This window comes from Periplaneta americana, chromosome 1, assembly GCF_040183065.1.
Source record: "Periplaneta americana isolate PAMFEO1 chromosome 1, P.americana_PAMFEO1_priV1, whole genome shotgun sequence".
Lineage (NCBI taxonomy): Eukaryota > Metazoa > Arthropoda > Insecta > Blattodea > Blattidae > Periplaneta > Periplaneta americana.
Window position 1 is genome coordinate 170,944,811 of NC_091117.1, and position 16,854 is coordinate 170,961,664.

Below are 16,854 nucleotides of genomic sequence, written 5' to 3' on the forward strand. Positions count from 1 at the left end.
TTCAAAAAAAAAAATTTCAGTTGTGTTATTGAGATAGCTACCTCCTCGTCTCACAGGTAGTCTAAAGCTGTTTGTATCCGGAGTTCTGATATTCTTGAAATGTATGTTCTCCAGAGAGACAATACTTGCACTCAAATAATAAGCCTTTAAATATGAAACTAGACATTAAATTTTAAACTAAGTTCTCAATAACTCGCGTAAGTAAAGAGTGAAAATAGAAACTCCAAACAGTAATATGAAGTACAGTGTATGGGGTAGCGCTGCAGGAAGATAGTAGCTAAACTACCGTCACAGAAGTCTTAAGTGCAAAGAAATTGGTTGGATCTTGTAACGCGGGTCTGCATGCTCCAGTTTCACACATCGACTGAACGAGTCTTGAGTTTCAGGTCTCTGGCTGGAATGGCGAAGTTCCCTGCACAACATGAGTCTATCTGCCGGGCAGTGTGTGCAAGAATGGAACATAACTGAGTAGAAGTCGTCCATGCGAGAGGAAAGGAATAAGGTAAAGGCGAAATATGGAAGGTCTAGATCAGAAAAAGTGACGTAGAAACAAAATAGGAAGGGTGAAGATAAGTAGAAGGAAGAGACAAGGAAGCAAACAAGTAAAAAAAGAACGAAAAGTGAAATGAGGAATAAATAAAAAATGTAAACAAAAATAAGAAAAGGCCTTAAGTAAATAAGATGAAATAAAGAAGGTTTAAAAGTGGAAGGATGGCTAGAAAAGAGTAAGAGAATATGGTAGGAATGGCGAAGCGACAGGATAAAGGAATTTAAGAAAGGTGAATAGAAGAAAATCGGAAGAGAATAATTGAATAAGAGAGAAAACAAGAACAAACCGGCTAAAAAGGAACTAAGGAAAAAAATAGGTATGAAGTAATAGGTAGAAAATATTAAGTAATTTAAAAGGAAGGCAATAAAATGCAAAGAAGTAAGAAGGGAAGTGTGAACGAATTAATAACGAACAGAAGAAAATAGAAAGAGAAGGAAAATGTGAAAAAGAAGTAGGAACAAGGAAAGAAAAGTTAAAGAATGAACAAAAGGGAAGAAAAAGGAAAATGCAGGCCAGAAGAAAAAGTGGGAAAGTGTAAGGGAATAAATAAATAAATAAATAATTAAATAAATAAATAAATAAACAAATAAACACACCGATAAATAAATGAATAAATAAATAGATAGATAAATAAATAAATAGGCACGGAAAGTAAAAATAAGATAAAATAGTTTGAAAGAAACGAGAAAAAATTAGGAAATAAAGAGAAAGAAAACATTAAGGATTCTTCTCACCCGTATACAGGGTGAACCGTAAGTAATGTAATTAATTTCAGGAGGTTAATCTGTGAGATATTAAAAAAAAAAAAGTTCAGTATTTTTCTCGTTTTTGTTTCCTTTTCGAGAAAATAATTGTTTTATATGAAACATTTCATAGCGTGTTTTTTTGGAAAGCCATTAACTTTATTCCAAATATTTTCAGTCAATTTAAGAGAGCAGTGTATTATAATAATAAACGATTAAAAGAATTTTAGTCTTGTCCTTTAAATGTGCAAAAATTTGATCCTATCAAATGTAACTTTCCGTTCTGCAAAGGAATTTTAAAATGCTACATTTCTTCAGATCACATTTCTGCACATTTAAAGGAGAAAACTAAAATCCTTTCAATCATTTATTTCATTATCATAATACACTGCTCTCTTTAATTAATTCATTTCATTTCATTTCATTTCATTTCATTTCATTTCATTTCATTTCATTTCATTTCATTTCATTTCATTTCGCTCACTCACTCACTCACTCACCCACTTACTCACTCTCACCCACTCTCCCTCACTCTCTCATTCACTCTCACTCACTCATTCATTTATTTATTTCTTTTGCTAATAATGTATCATAAAATACAATATATACAGAAAAACTTTAGCTCGCCCCTGAAAGAGTAGAACTCGTACTCAGGGGCGGATTCCTGAATTGAAATTAAGAAGTAGGCTATATAATACAATTTGTCTTATGTCTACTACGCAATAAGAATATATAAATTTAAACTTACAATTACAATTTACAATTAAATTAACTGAGCATATTAGAAATTAAATCAATGACTTTCCAAAACGCGCTATGAAATGTTTCACATAAAATAATTTTTACCTCGAAAAGGAAACAAAAACCAGTAAATTTGTATTGAACTTTTTGTTTGAAATATCTCAAAGAATAACTCCTTGAATTTAATGAAATTACTTACGGTTCATCATGTATATTTAATTTATTTTTATCAGTTACATTTTATATAGTATTTTTGGAAATAGCATTCATTTCATTTATTTAATTCATTTATTTAATACTATACACTTGAGCTACATTAGGCATTGCAGCCCGAAAGAGCAGAAGCTCGTGCTCGGGCGCAGTTCAGATCAGTTATACAAAATATATCACAAAATTAAGAGAGTTCATTGAGCACAATAACATTCATAAGTGGTAAAATACATACAGCATGTAATAATAGAGTCTATATACAAATTGCATTGCTCAGAAGTTTCCATTCCTTTTTTACAAAAACGTGTTAAATTAAGAATAGGTCTATGGAAAAAGACAGAGAGCTAGATTTATTTAGTTAAACAGAAACTTAAACATAATAAAGATATGGACAAGACAGAACAGAGGTAAAAAAAAAAGAGAGTGGATTTGAGAAAGAGGAGATACAGTGATGAATAAGAAGAAAAGTAAAAATAAAAAGAAATATAAATAAAATAAATGGAAAACAAGGAAAGAAATAAAAATATTATAGCGATGTACCAAAGTACATATGATATTTCCATGCAGAAATTCTGCGTTATCATATGATGAAGAATCGGTGGAGCGGAAATAGTGTGTTGGCCATTGTGCCACTGTCACACCATCTGTAAAACAGTGCATGAGGGTTGGCCACTAAGAGGTGGAGATTAAACTGCGAGGATTCATTCCTGCATCGAGATTGGAATCCGGTGTGACAGTAGATAGAGCGTCAGCACGTAGAGCTGGAAACCCGGATTTGAATCCCGGTGCCGGAGAGAATTTTTCTCCTCTCCACCGATCCTTCATCATAAGAAATAAGAACAAAGAAGGAAAAGACAAAAATTAGAACGAAATAAAACAACAGTAGAACGAAAAGTGAAAGAGCTATTACAGTAACTAGAAGATAGTGTTGTACTTTTGTTAAGATTTTTAGCTTGGTTTTTATCCTCAATCTCCATATAGAATAGCCAATAATAAAATTGGTTATAACGTTTGCACCACCCGGATTGTATTTTGATTAGCTGACAAGCATTCACCTCAGCTGAGAAACCTTCCTGGATACTCTTGCATGACAACAACTAGTTTGTTAACAACAAAATATTTGCATTACATGAGAGGCGCATATTTTATTTTTAACGGGAAGACGATTGTTATACACACAAACTATAAATATTCATTGCAGATCTAGTACGTTCATCCAAAATTTATTATTGCAGGATGTGTTACATGTGCCTCTCTTCTGATTAGGCCTGCAATAATTCGATCTCTCAACTCCAGACTCTGTAAGACTCGTAATTACACATAATCTAACAGAGCTACAATTACTGGAGGGAAACTTGTGTATTCAGTGGGAACTTACCGCAAGTAGGTTGGCTGCCCTGTCTGCATGGAGTTAAGAGGTATCCGGTTTCTTCACATCCCTTCCTGCAAATAATATGAATGTAAGATGTAAGGTCTATCTTATGAAATTCGGATCTGTGTTGTACTGAAGACTTTTCATGTGAAACTCTGCACTAGATTAACCCCTTTTCCGCCTCATATAGCTCAAGTATGCAGAATGAATCATTAGGATAAGGGCTTCAACATTGCCGACTTAATTTTTCCGGACAAGAGACAGGATTGAATTGTGTTACATATTTCCTTTCAATGAAAACACAAATATCACTAGCATTAAGAATACGCTTTGTATTTTTATTACAATATAAAACAAGTTTTTATGTTGGTCAGATTGCTAACATCAGTCAGCTTTTCATAGTGTAATCACAGTCTAGTATATACAGTCACGAAGCTTGAGTTGATGAGGGTACTAGGAACAATAGACTGTGCAGGTACTATTTCGCATTGTCCGTGATAAGGCGATAGTAGCGATCCTAGTGGTTAGCAACTAGGGGAGACTCGTCCAATTTGGCAGTATTTGTATTCTGAATCAGTTTGCAGTTACATATTCTGAAATTAAATATTCCTCTATTATGGAATGTGTTTAAACATTAAATTCCAATAAACCTCTGAAAGAAAATTCTACAAATCTAAATTACTTTACACATAACACACTAATAAATAACAAGTTACGTGTTTCCAGATTTGGTACTTCATCAGGATAAATTGGCAATAGTACAGGGGTAATTTGGCAATAGGATTAAAAATTAAATTTTTTCAAAATAAAACAGTGGTACAAGATTTATAAGACTTAATTTACAGGGACAAGGAGTCACTAAATACCATAAACACAAAACAAAATTGAAAGAAAAAAAAAAGGATTGAATGGATTTTTCCGACCACTCTTATGAACTACATTGAAGGGTTGTCTTCTAATTTCTTTTGCCGTTAGCCCAAACCCAAGTTCTTGCATTTTGATTATATATGTCACCAGTTTTTGATCTTCCTCAACGGTTAGAGTTATGGGTCTTCCTTTCTTGTGAATGACAACGTCGTCGGGTCCTGAGGATGCATACAGAAACCTCTTTAAATTGTTAAAGGGCACATTGTACTTCTTAGAAGCCTTATAAGTCGACCATCTATTTTTCAAAACACTCCCAACCGCAGCCCGCAAATCATCTTTGGAATATTTTTCAGAATAATGTCTTCGTTCCCTTGGCATATTTGCAACACACCACACACAGTGTTGCATTGAAGACTGTAAAAATCCCTCACACGTCCCTACTCTTAAATTTTACCATCGAGTAAACATTCTTGTTCAAAGAGAGCAGCAATATATCACTATAAAGGAAAATGGCTAATTCACACTACCCTGGAGAAAACCTTTTTTTTGCTAAGAAGAACATAAAACGAGCTAAGACCAGATGTGTTATTAACAGAAAATATTAATTATATAAATGGCTTACCTTATAATATGGAATCTCAGCTTTTGATATATAATGCACAAACATACGTAGGTAATGAACAGTACTTTCTTTCCGTCTTTGTATACACACGTCCACACAGTCACCAAGTTCACAGGGAGTATTCAACACTTCTTTCTATTAGTAACAATATCTGCCACTATAATGCGCGGATTCGAATGAAACGAAAACTAAAAGTACAGTCAGATGTTGCACTCTATAAAGGTGTCATTGAACTTCTTAAAACTGTGGAGGAAATTTGGCAACAAAAGAAATACAAGAATATTGCCAAATTTCCCATATTGCTAAATTTGCCGAGTTTCCCCTATGTATGGATGCATGTTTCCTACGTATTGAGCTTCGTGACTATATATCCTAGACTGTGGTGTAGCGTAATATAACAGCAATTATTGTTGTTTTACTATTTTATTATCAGTAGTATTCTTTTGTTTTCTTTGAAAATGCAAACTGTGCATAGTTATAGCATGAATGGCCGTAGAGGCTCGTGCGAAGGATCATGTGTACATGAGTTTGTATAATTGTGTATCATATTAAGATTTTTTTAATTATTATTCTAAAAATATACGGTGATTCAGATCACCCATAACAGTAATTTAATTCGGAAATAATATTTATTACTAAAGCACATGTGAACTTTCACTTGAGCTTGATTTCATCAATCAGTCTTAACAGGAAGTAGGGTCAGTGGCGTATTACTTTAAAATTTCAAATGGGAGTCGGGATCAAATAGGGCACTATTTCATAGAGATCTTCAAAACAAACTAGGCCTACTTTCATAGGAAATGCTTTTTTATCAATTTCTACTCTTTCAATGAGAAAACGTACGAAAAGACAATGGGAGATTCAGACAAGTCATTTATTTCGGAAACTAGTGAATGAAAATTTTCGAGACAAAAAAAATTGTACCTAAAGCACATGTGAACTTTCACTTGAGCTTGATTTCATCAATCAGCCTTAACAAGAAGTAGGGTCAGTGGCGTATTACTTTAAAATTTCAAATGGGAGTCGGGATCAAATAGGGTACCATTTCATAGAGCTCTTCAAAATAAACTAGGCCTACTTTCATAGGAAATGCTTTTTTATCAATTCCTACTCTTTCAATGAGAAAACGTACGAAAAGACAATGCCATCAATATTGAGAAATGTTACAATACGAAAATGTAAACAAGACAATTAATGTTGACAGATGTTACTGAAAGACTGGACAATGCCATTATTTTTTTTAAATGTTCAAACTGTCTGCCGTTCTGAGCAGCACACATCCGTACTCTTCTTCTAACATTGTCAGCGACTCCTAACACTTCGGCGTGGTCAAGTGACTGGAAGGTCTCTCGGATTCGCTGTTTCTTGTCATCTCTTGTTGTGGGACGATCTTGATAGACGATGTTTTTCAACCGTCCCAAAGATAGAAATCCAAATATTCAAGTCAGGAGATCGTGCTGGCCATGCCACAGGACCGCATCTGTTTGCAGTACGTAGGAGGTATTTGTAATCATTCGTAACTTTTAGATAATTATTTATTAGTCACTAAAGTAATTGCAAAACTAGAAAAATGTACATACGTAGGTACAGAGAAAACAAAACGCTTCCTTTTTATTGTACATTGTTGGGCAAGGCCACCTGAGCTTATTACCTGGCTAAGTGCAGTGTACAAGTAGACCTGGCCGTAGATACTGTATTGCGGTGACTAAAGGAAACACTGCTGAGCAAGCAAAGGGGAAGGGGTAGTTTACTTGCATTCACCCCTCGACGGTGCTGCCGATCACGAGATCTACACTCAGCCAGATAATTATGTGTGTATACTATGTCAACATTAAACGTACTTATCGAGTTTACATTTTCTTCTCGTTACATTTCTCAGTATTAATGACATCGTTTCGTACGATTTCTCATTGAAAGAGTAGGAATTGATAAAAACGTTTCCTATGAAAGTTGTTTGTTTTGAAGAGCTCTATCAAATGGTACCCTATTTGACTCCGACTCCCATTTGAAATTTTAAAGTAATACGCCACTGACCCTACCTCTTGTTAAGGCTGATTGATGAAATCAAGCTCAAGTGAAAGTTCACATGTGCTTTAGTTACAAATATTTTTGTCTCGAAAATTTTAATGCACTAGTTTCCGAAATAAATGACTTACGGGTGGTCTGTATCACCCTGTATACTATCATACAAGAAAATAGCCTACTGTACAATACACATTTGAGAAGTGTATTACAAAATCATTCAAGTTGAAAAACGAGCAGATCGTTTTTCAAATTTTTCCTCGATTTTGTAAAAAGCACTCCCCAACCATGTATCGTAATATACTATTAAGCTACGTGTCTGTTATTACTGATGCAAAGTACCAAACGGTTATGGACATAATAAATTATATCAAGTGCCATTACATGTTCATACTATTATTATAGTTTTTGTGAACTTTCGGCTCTCACTGGCCACCTGAATTCCACCACTGACGCGGACAGAGTGTCTTACTGTGGGCTTGTTTGTAAGGCGGTGTAAGCGAAGGACATGGGCGGGTGTTTCTCCGTTTCCTTGCACTACCCCTTTGTGCTCAGAGCTGCTATACTCCAAAATATAAGCCCATAATAATGCATTATAGCATTATGCGCATAATTATATTGTAAATATAATTTTAATCGGTCATTTAACAAGGCCGTATCACTTAGTGGGTTATTTGATCTCGACGGAATTGATGCTGGTATTTGGTGAGATGAGGTCGAAAATTCTCCATAGAAATGGATGGTATTCAGCTTACAGTTGGAGAAAAACCCGAAAAAACCAAGCCAGGTAATTAGACCAAGCAGGAATCAAACCCACCCTCAAGCGTAGCTCCGGATCGGCAGAAAAACGGCCTACCTACTGCGTGAGCTGTGTCGATGTATGTGAAATATTAATACATACTTTTCTCTAAATACAATTATTAAAATTATCTTCGTTCATCATTTTACTTGCTGGAACAAATATTTATTGTTGTTTATTTCAATAAAGAAGTATATACCTTCTGCTTCAAATTCAAACAGTTTGATTTGGGAAAAATCATTAGTTAGATTTGAAGGATTCAGGGCCATAGCGGGCTAAGCGCCATATATTAAAAACGGAGAAAACAAGAGTTAAAATTAAGTGATTACCATAATTTAACGAAACATATAGCAAGTAAGATAAAGTATGCACATTAAAATTAAATGTTATGTCAATCTTCATTAAATTATGGTATTTACTTAACTTTAACCCTTGCTTTCTCCGTTTTTAATAAGTGGCGCTTGGCCCGCTATGGCTCTGAACCCTTCATTTGATCTTAGGTTTAAACAGAAATGATCTTAGATTTCTGTACACAAGCAGAAATCTTAGTTGAGCTTGACTGAAGGTTGATTTCATCGTCTGACATCAGATTAACTATTTATACAACTCGATTTAAGTTAACAAAATTCGAACTATATGCAAATGCAAAAGATCTTTGTGTTTCAGAGATTTTCGGATACCAACCTGACTAACTATTTATACAGATCGATTTAAGTGAACAAAATTCGAAGTACATGGATCATTCAATAATTAGTGAGAACAATGTTTGTATGTGGCGCTATCAGCGGTAAATGGTGCAAGCTAATAACAATGAGAAAGAGGACAATAATCTCATTTATAAGATACTAGCTGAAAGCACCCGGCGTTGCCCGGGTTTTCCTTTCTGCTTCTATTTTTAATTAAACTGGTTATTATATTTTCGGAAATCTCGGAAACATAACTATACACAACCAAAACGAATTGTCTTTACTAAGCTTTCCTCGCGCATTAAGATGAATCTTTACTTAACGTCATTTACATGAATTTATGAACTCCTTAGCCAAATGCCTGCTTAACTTAATTTAAAACAGTTGTAAATCAGGCACCGAAAAGAAAACATTTCATCACGTGCCTGACGTTAAACTGTTGTTTTACATTTACTTATTTATTTATTTATTTATTTATTTATTTATTTATTTATTTATTTATTTATTTATTTATTTATTTATTTATTTATTTATTTATTTATTTATTTATTTATTTATTTATTTATTTATTTATTTATTTATTTATTTATTTATTTATTTATTTATTTATTTATTTATTTATTTATTTATTTATTTATTTATTTATTTATTTATTTATTTATTTATTTATTTATTTATTTATTTATTTATTTATTTATTTATTTATTTATTTATTTATTTATTTATTTATTCTGGTGTAGTTAAGGCCATTAGGCATTCTCTTCCACACCTCCAGAAATACAAATAAATTAATAGAAAAATAAAACTATAAACAAAGTAAAACCCAACGAAAATATAATTCCTTCTCCTCTTTCTGATCAGTTTCAGCATCGAATCAATATATACATATATCATTTAATTTATATTGGAAGATTTTTTTACCTCTTGACCGCTGTACACCCACATATCATACCCAGTTTTTTTAATAAAACTTGAAACTATATCTCTTAAATTCAGAACATATTATATTAATTATAATTTTATACACAGAATGCAGATACAATATAAACTCGCAATAAGTCATTTTTTAAAGTAAAGACTAATAGGCTATTCTGAGAAACGTATAGGCCTACCGCTATTTTAGAAATTGAGAGTTTTTATTTCCACAACGCTTAACATACTAAATTTACAACGTGATTATGCAGATATAATTTCGCAGCAACACATTTTCGGACGTGAACAACAATATTTTGAGAATTAATACAATGCTATTTTCAGCGGGATTATGTACATTCACATACTACATTAGCAACATGACAAAAGTATGATTGAATTGCTTATTGATATGTGTAAAATCTTTTTTTTTTCACTTCTTTGTATAAAATATGTTGGGGATGTGAAAAACACGCAGTTTTTGAGTTAATGTCTGCAACTTTTGAGCGACTGTCCTTGAGCTTCATTTTAATATGGCCATTAGTGGCATTGTAATTGCAGTTGCTTAAAATAGAATGACTATCCTAGTAATACGTTGAATAAAAACAACTCCTTTTATTTTTGCAGTTAATATTGCCAATTCTATTACGTTTCGTATGAGTTTTTCACACCAATTCTTATTCGTACATAATTTTGGTGGGTCAATATTTCGCAATAGTACTAGGCTATTGCTTATTCAATATTAAGTAAATTATGTGGTAGCAAACCTTGTAGTTTCAAAGAATTCTAGAATTCAGTTGTATAAAACAGTTTGCTCACTATCTACAAAACTGCATCGAGGAATTCATAATACGGTCCTGGACTACGTAAAGATAGTTATTGCATGAATTATCTAGTTTTAGTCTTCATGATCTGTAACAACAACAATGTAATTTAATTTCGTGTTAAAATTTCCATGGCCTCGTGAAAGTCGATGTTGAATACAACTGACAATAATAAGAAACAATTGACTATAGAATATTGCATTTTAGTATTACATATGAATGTTTGATCGTATTTATTTTATTATTTATAATTTTAATTAATTTAACTTCCATTTGCACAATTTTAATGTAGCCTATGTTCTTCTCCTGGTTATGAAGGTTAAATGTGCAAACTTTGGCACATATCGGCCAAAGCTTGTAGATTTGTATAGAGAACATACATACATACATACATACATACATACATACATACATACATACATACATACATACATACATACATACATACATACATACAAACATACATACATACATACATACATTCAATTTTATATATTAAGATTTGTAGTGAGTTTAATTTGTAGACTGTTATCTGTAGTGTTCTAAAATGTTTAGCAAATACGAATAATTCTCTCTTCAACTTTGGTTGGTAGCATTGAATCCAAGTTTCATATAAAATTATGATACGTCGAAGGAAAGGCTCGCCTTCACGTCCGTAGCGTTCTAAGTGCAATCTCGCTGTTTCCATTCTCTGCCACATGTTTTCCTCTTTAACCCTTAAATTTGCAAAGTATCCTATAGGATACAACAGGTTAATAGGCTATATTCTGTAATTTTAATATGCAAATAGAAAAAAAAATTGGTAAGAAAATTAAAATTTCACAATATATAATATAAATGTAGCTTCCCTTATGAAAAGGTTGCCAGATTTGACAAAGCGTATTACATCTAATTTGGAAACACACCTAAAAGGTAAAATGATACACATTAGAAACGGTTAGGGAATCAGATATGCAAAATGTCAGAAAAATTTATACCTAAGTAGCGTTTGTGCTCATTTGCAGTTAAGAAAGGGGGGATATCATCAGATAGGGTAGAATGATTTGAATGCCGCGAGAAAAATAATAATACTGATTGATTGGCATTGATATCTATACCACAACAGCCATCGATTAAGATAACTTGAAATTTCCATTATCACTCCCATACAAATGATTTCTCAATATCTGAATCGATCCTTTGAGGGCACTAATGGCTATTTTCTTCACAATGCTGTGTGTTAGGCCCAGGTTTTTACATTTGTTGGCAAAGAAGGAGGGTATGATACCTCGTGCTCCCACCATCAGACCTGTGGGACAGGCTATATTTATCTTTATAGAACGGGGTTGTTGGTTCATAGATCCGTTTCTTTTCACTGTCCACCTCATGCTGTTGATCTGCATGTGTCTCAAATCTGATGGTGGGATCGAGAATGTATGCCGAGTTGTTATTAATGGCAATGATATCAATTCGCCGAACACTTCCTTGTGTGGCTAGTCCCTGCACCTCTTGATGGACTGTAAACCCTACTTCCTTCAGTGCCTCGGCCAGCATAGAACGGACAGCATGGTGACGGATGTTGCGAAGGCCCTCACTGTAGGGGCAGAAGCCAAGGATATGGGGAAGAGTTTCAATCTCGCTGAGACAGCGCCTACAGCGGGTACCATCCCGACTTCTACCCGGTACAGCTCGGACCGGAGCGACATAGCCTACCATTTTAAGGGCGTCTATCCATTCCGAGAGGGTTAGACCTTTGTGATTTCTTATCCAGCTGTTTGCTAGGGGGAACTCTTTGTTAAGAATCACTCCTTTACCCTTTTGTTGCAGTGTACACCAATTTTCTAATTCTTTGTCTCTTAAAGCGTCTCTAACTTTTCGAGAGTCCACAAAATTTTCACGATTATTTAAAAAAGAATTAGCGGGAGTTAATTTAAGGCTATTTAAACATGTTTTACTCTCCTCAATAAGGTCCCTAGTGGAAGTAATGTAAGGATCATTAGTTTTGTGTAATACCCTTAAGCCGTTAATGTGTTGTAGCGTGGATTCCCAGCGTACCCTAAAAAGACCAAGACCTTTATATTTACGATGTGTATATACGGTATCATAGAATCAGGTGTGTCAGCTGGTAGTTGCAAAATTTCTTTAAGAGTGCTTTTAATAATTTTATCAGCGTTATCTAAAAATGTATTGGGTATTGTTTTCAAGGGCATTGTCTGAAATGTGTAGCTTAATGATGGGCAAATTGAGGAATTTAATATACAAAACTTTTGATCAGGATGTAATAAAGGCGACGAAATTAGCAAATCTAATCTAGTTTTCAGGTCGTTTAAAACGGTTTGGGAATCGAATATACAAACGTCAGAAAAATTAACACCTAAGTAGCGTACATGCTAATTTGCAGTTAAGCATGTAACAGTAGTGTCATCAGAAATGTTTAGTTGATTTGGGTGCAATTTACCGTGAGAAATATTAATAGCTACAGGTTTATTTACATTTATATCTAAACCAATAGCTTTGAAACGATCAATAGCCATCCTTGTGAGTTCTAAAGCAGAGTTTTTGTTTTTAGCTATGATAACAGTATCATCTGCAAAACCAAGTACAGTAATAGGTTTTAAACCCGAAACAAGATTGAAACCGTATTCGGCAGCGATCGAGTCTTCTGACAATTCATTAAGGATGTGGTCAGTACATAGATTGTATAATGCCGGTGAAAGGGGCGATCCTTGCATAACTCCTTTTCGTAAATCTATGGGATTAGTTTTTTATGATTGATTTCTACTCTAGTGGAATTATTTAGTTGAAGATTCCAAATTAACGTTTTCAGCAAGTTTTGAATAAGCAAGCTATCTAATGTGTTTGATAGGTGCAAGTGCCCCATATTATCGAATGCCTTACTAATGTCAAGGAAAACGAGAGTTGCATCACATTTTTTAGATTTTGCGGACATTAAAATGGACCTGAGAAGGGATGTATTAACCATTGTTCCTGGAGAATGTGTAAATCCCCTCTGATGAGGATTGAATTTTATGTATTCTCGAAGGCGTTTATCGAAGACTCGTTCAATGACTCTACGTAACACGGAAAAAATAGTAATTGGTCTCCAGTTTTTAAAGTCATTTTCGTCACCAGATTTATAAATGAGAACACTTCTTGCGGTCTGGAAGCATGGAGGTACGTGACCAGTCTGGAGCATTCTTATAGCTATGGAGGAGATGATTTCTGCAGCAGTATCATCGTTCAGAACTCTCATCAGGACGTGGTCTGGGCCAGGAGCGGTGTCCACCGCGATTCGAGATATTGAAAGCGCAACTTCTGACTTGGTGATAGATTTCTGGAATGTTTCATCTAATTCGAGTATTTCTGCTTCGGTGTAATGGGATGGATATTCTGATCGAATATTGTTATTTGGTTGAGAAAAATTTGAACTGTAAAGTTGTTGCACCTCGCTGACATCTAATTTGCACGTTGGTTTATTTTGACTCAGTACTGTTCTTATTGCTTTCCGCCGTTGATTGAAGTAGTCGAATTGTGTTTTCTTATAGAGAAATCTGTTTTTTCTTTTCTGTCGGTCTCGTTTTGTGGCTCTTTCTGGGTTAGTGGATCTGCTGTAATTCCTCTGGTTATTTAAATTTTTCTTTAGTTTTCTTGCTTCGTAATATTTCCTGGTTGGATGTTTGGGTCCGGGCAGAGAATCAATTGCTTCGGATAAGAAAATCAGGAATTGCTGTGTCACATCATCAAACACATTGTCGGATAACTCTGCACTAAATTTATCCTTCCAAGTAGAAAGATTTTGTTTGTAGAAGGATAAACGACTTGTATTAGCAGTAGAGTGGTTTTCAGAATTTTATTATTAGATAAATTATTGGAATTGTTCTTCCACACGGTGGTTGAACATTGGGGTTGTTTACGAATGAGACGTTCTCAATGAATATCTGGGTGAGATTTACTAATATGTATGGCTATTCCTCTTGAATTTAAGAAACATTTTTCACAATAATCGCACTGAATTTGATTAGGACTCTGCGTTGTGTTACAAGTATCTAAAGAAATATTATTTATGTCGGTTAACTCTTCTCCTGTTGCAGTCTCCATGTAGTAGGAAATATCAAAGATTTGCTTATACTTGACCAGGTAAGGGTCTATAAATTAATAATAATATATGGTATTTGTAAAGTTTCATATATCGCAATAGTCTCACCTACAGTATATTCCAAAACTTATATCAGACACAGCACAGAACTATAAAACTTTCATATCACGATATGCAAAACCAATAAAAACTGGACGTTGTTGATAAAATGTCTATAGCAACACATAACAGTTCAGGAAACATGGCGAAAAAGTCACTGTTTTCCAAAAGTCATTCAATAAATCATTATGCGAATATCACTTTGTTTAAAAAAGAATAATTACTATGTATATCTTGCATAAAATAAGTCGAAACACTTTAAATGACACTAATAAGTTCACATAAATAACGCCAAACCGTTCTGTTTCTCCAATCTCATTGAAAATACATACAAAATATGAACTTTGCGATAGTTGTTTTCTTTACAGTCCGACACGGTTTAATAAATTAGTGTGAGAAATGAAGTTTTGCCAATTTAAGAGTTAAGATGGAGAGCAGAGTTTTCTCATCTTTAACTTCTTCGTAAGTATATGAAGAATCGTACCAAGAGCAATTCAAACTTCCCTTGCTACTTCAATACAAGTCCAACAACGGTGTTCTTCCAGCAGTGCTCTTACAGCGTTCACATGCACATTATCACTTGCCGATTGTGGTCTGCCAGCTCCACGTTTTTTATGAACATCTTCCCTCCCGTTGCGAAATGCATGTGCCCACCTAGCCACGGTACGATATGGTGAAGTCTCTCTACCACAAGCTTCCAATAATGCTGTATGGCATTGTCGAGTATTCTTGCTTCTTGCAAGCTAAATTTTAATGAAGCATCTTTGTTCGTATTTGCTAAACATTTTAGAGTACTACAGATAACAGCCTACAAATTAAACTCACTACAAATATCTTATAAATGAGATTGTCTTCAAACACACAGATAACACACATCAGATGCTCCTCTTTCTCATTGTTATCAGCTTGCATCATTTACCGCTGATAGCGCCACATACAAACATTGTTGCCACTAATTGAGAGAGGAGATCAAAAACCCACTAACGTCACTAACTTCAATTTTTGACAAAATTGAGTTATGGGCGGGATGGTGCTTTTTAGTTTGTCCCGCATGCGTGGAAGGCAAGAACACACTAATTTCGACATTTCTGGGGGCTGTTTTAAAACTAGTGGAAATCAGAACTTCACTTAGTCCATGGAATAAGAGAGTTTTTGCATTCCAAGCTTAATTTCCCAGTAGGTGGCAACACTACCGCTCAGTAAAGTGATACGGTATTCAGACTGTCACAAAAATCTATGAAATTCATGTAAGAATGTGAATGGCACAATATGGAATCGATTTAACTTCCAGAAACACAATACAGATGCATCATTCCCCAGTCAACTAAAGTACAATTCAGCATTGCCATTGAAAGAAGAAAGCAAAAGGACTTGCAAAATTTAGTTCAGTTTATTTCTGAGGAAAGTACACTGAATTACCAAACTCTGTTTGCGGACAGTAATAATCTAGAATCTAGATGCACAGGAAGAACATGAGAGCGATAAAAAAAAAACAGAATCTGTAACATGAATGAGACTGTGTTAACATTTTCATATTGTTTTTGGTTTTATTTGTGTATTTTGATGTGCTTTATGGTAATTTGTGATTTTCTGTCTCATATACTTGAAATTTAAAAAGTGTAGCAATGTTAATCTTAATAACAAACTTCCATTTTCTCGTATATTCCAATGTTTCATAAATGAATTATGATATACTTATCTTTTTTCTTCACATGGCTCATATTTATTCACTTTTCTTAATTCATACATTGTGGAAGTCAGAAAACCACTAACTCCAGCAGTGTTTATTTCAAATTGTAGCGTAATATAATGTAAAACTTCAGGTTTTGAAGTATTTAATTTTTAAAGAATGTAATTTTACACAATACTAATAGATAAATGTATAATATTTAAAGTTAGTAAGAGAAATAATAAGTTTTTTTTCTCTCCTGTAAAATTTGGTTTATTGGAGTTAGGGAGTTTTTGATTTCCCTGTCTCAGTTATTGAATGACCCATGTATATGCAATTACAGAAAATCTTTGTGCTTCAGAGATTTAAAAATGATTAACCAACCATATAGGCACACTCATTTTTCCATCCTACAATCCAGTCACTGTCTTTTGAGCAACATGAATTGTTGTACATTTACAAATTATTGTTTAGTTACCGCGTATTGAATTTTTAGATTTCAAGTACAGTTACTTCTGTTTTACATCAAACTTCGTTTTGCAATATTATCTACCCAAGAAAGAGACACATGAGATTTAAACCCTAATATCACCTCTGCTGGTTACCTCTAAATGATAATCATTGTTTTTATTCTCAAGAATAAAATCTATGGCAACATAAATG

At 33.9% G+C, this 16,854-nt stretch overlaps 1 long non-coding RNA gene across 1 annotated transcript in view; it reads right to left on the minus strand.

Moving 5' to 3' along the window:
• The window catches only part of LOC138709380 (uncharacterized), a 389,252-nt gene that overhangs the window by 248,584 nt on the left and 123,814 nt on the right, over positions 1 to 16,854 (minus strand). Inside the window, exon 2 of the long non-coding RNA XR_011334923.1 lies at positions 3,623 to 3,687. This is a non-coding gene — a long non-coding RNA (uncharacterized lncRNA). The remainder of the gene's footprint in view (positions 1 to 3,622; positions 3,688 to 16,854) is intronic.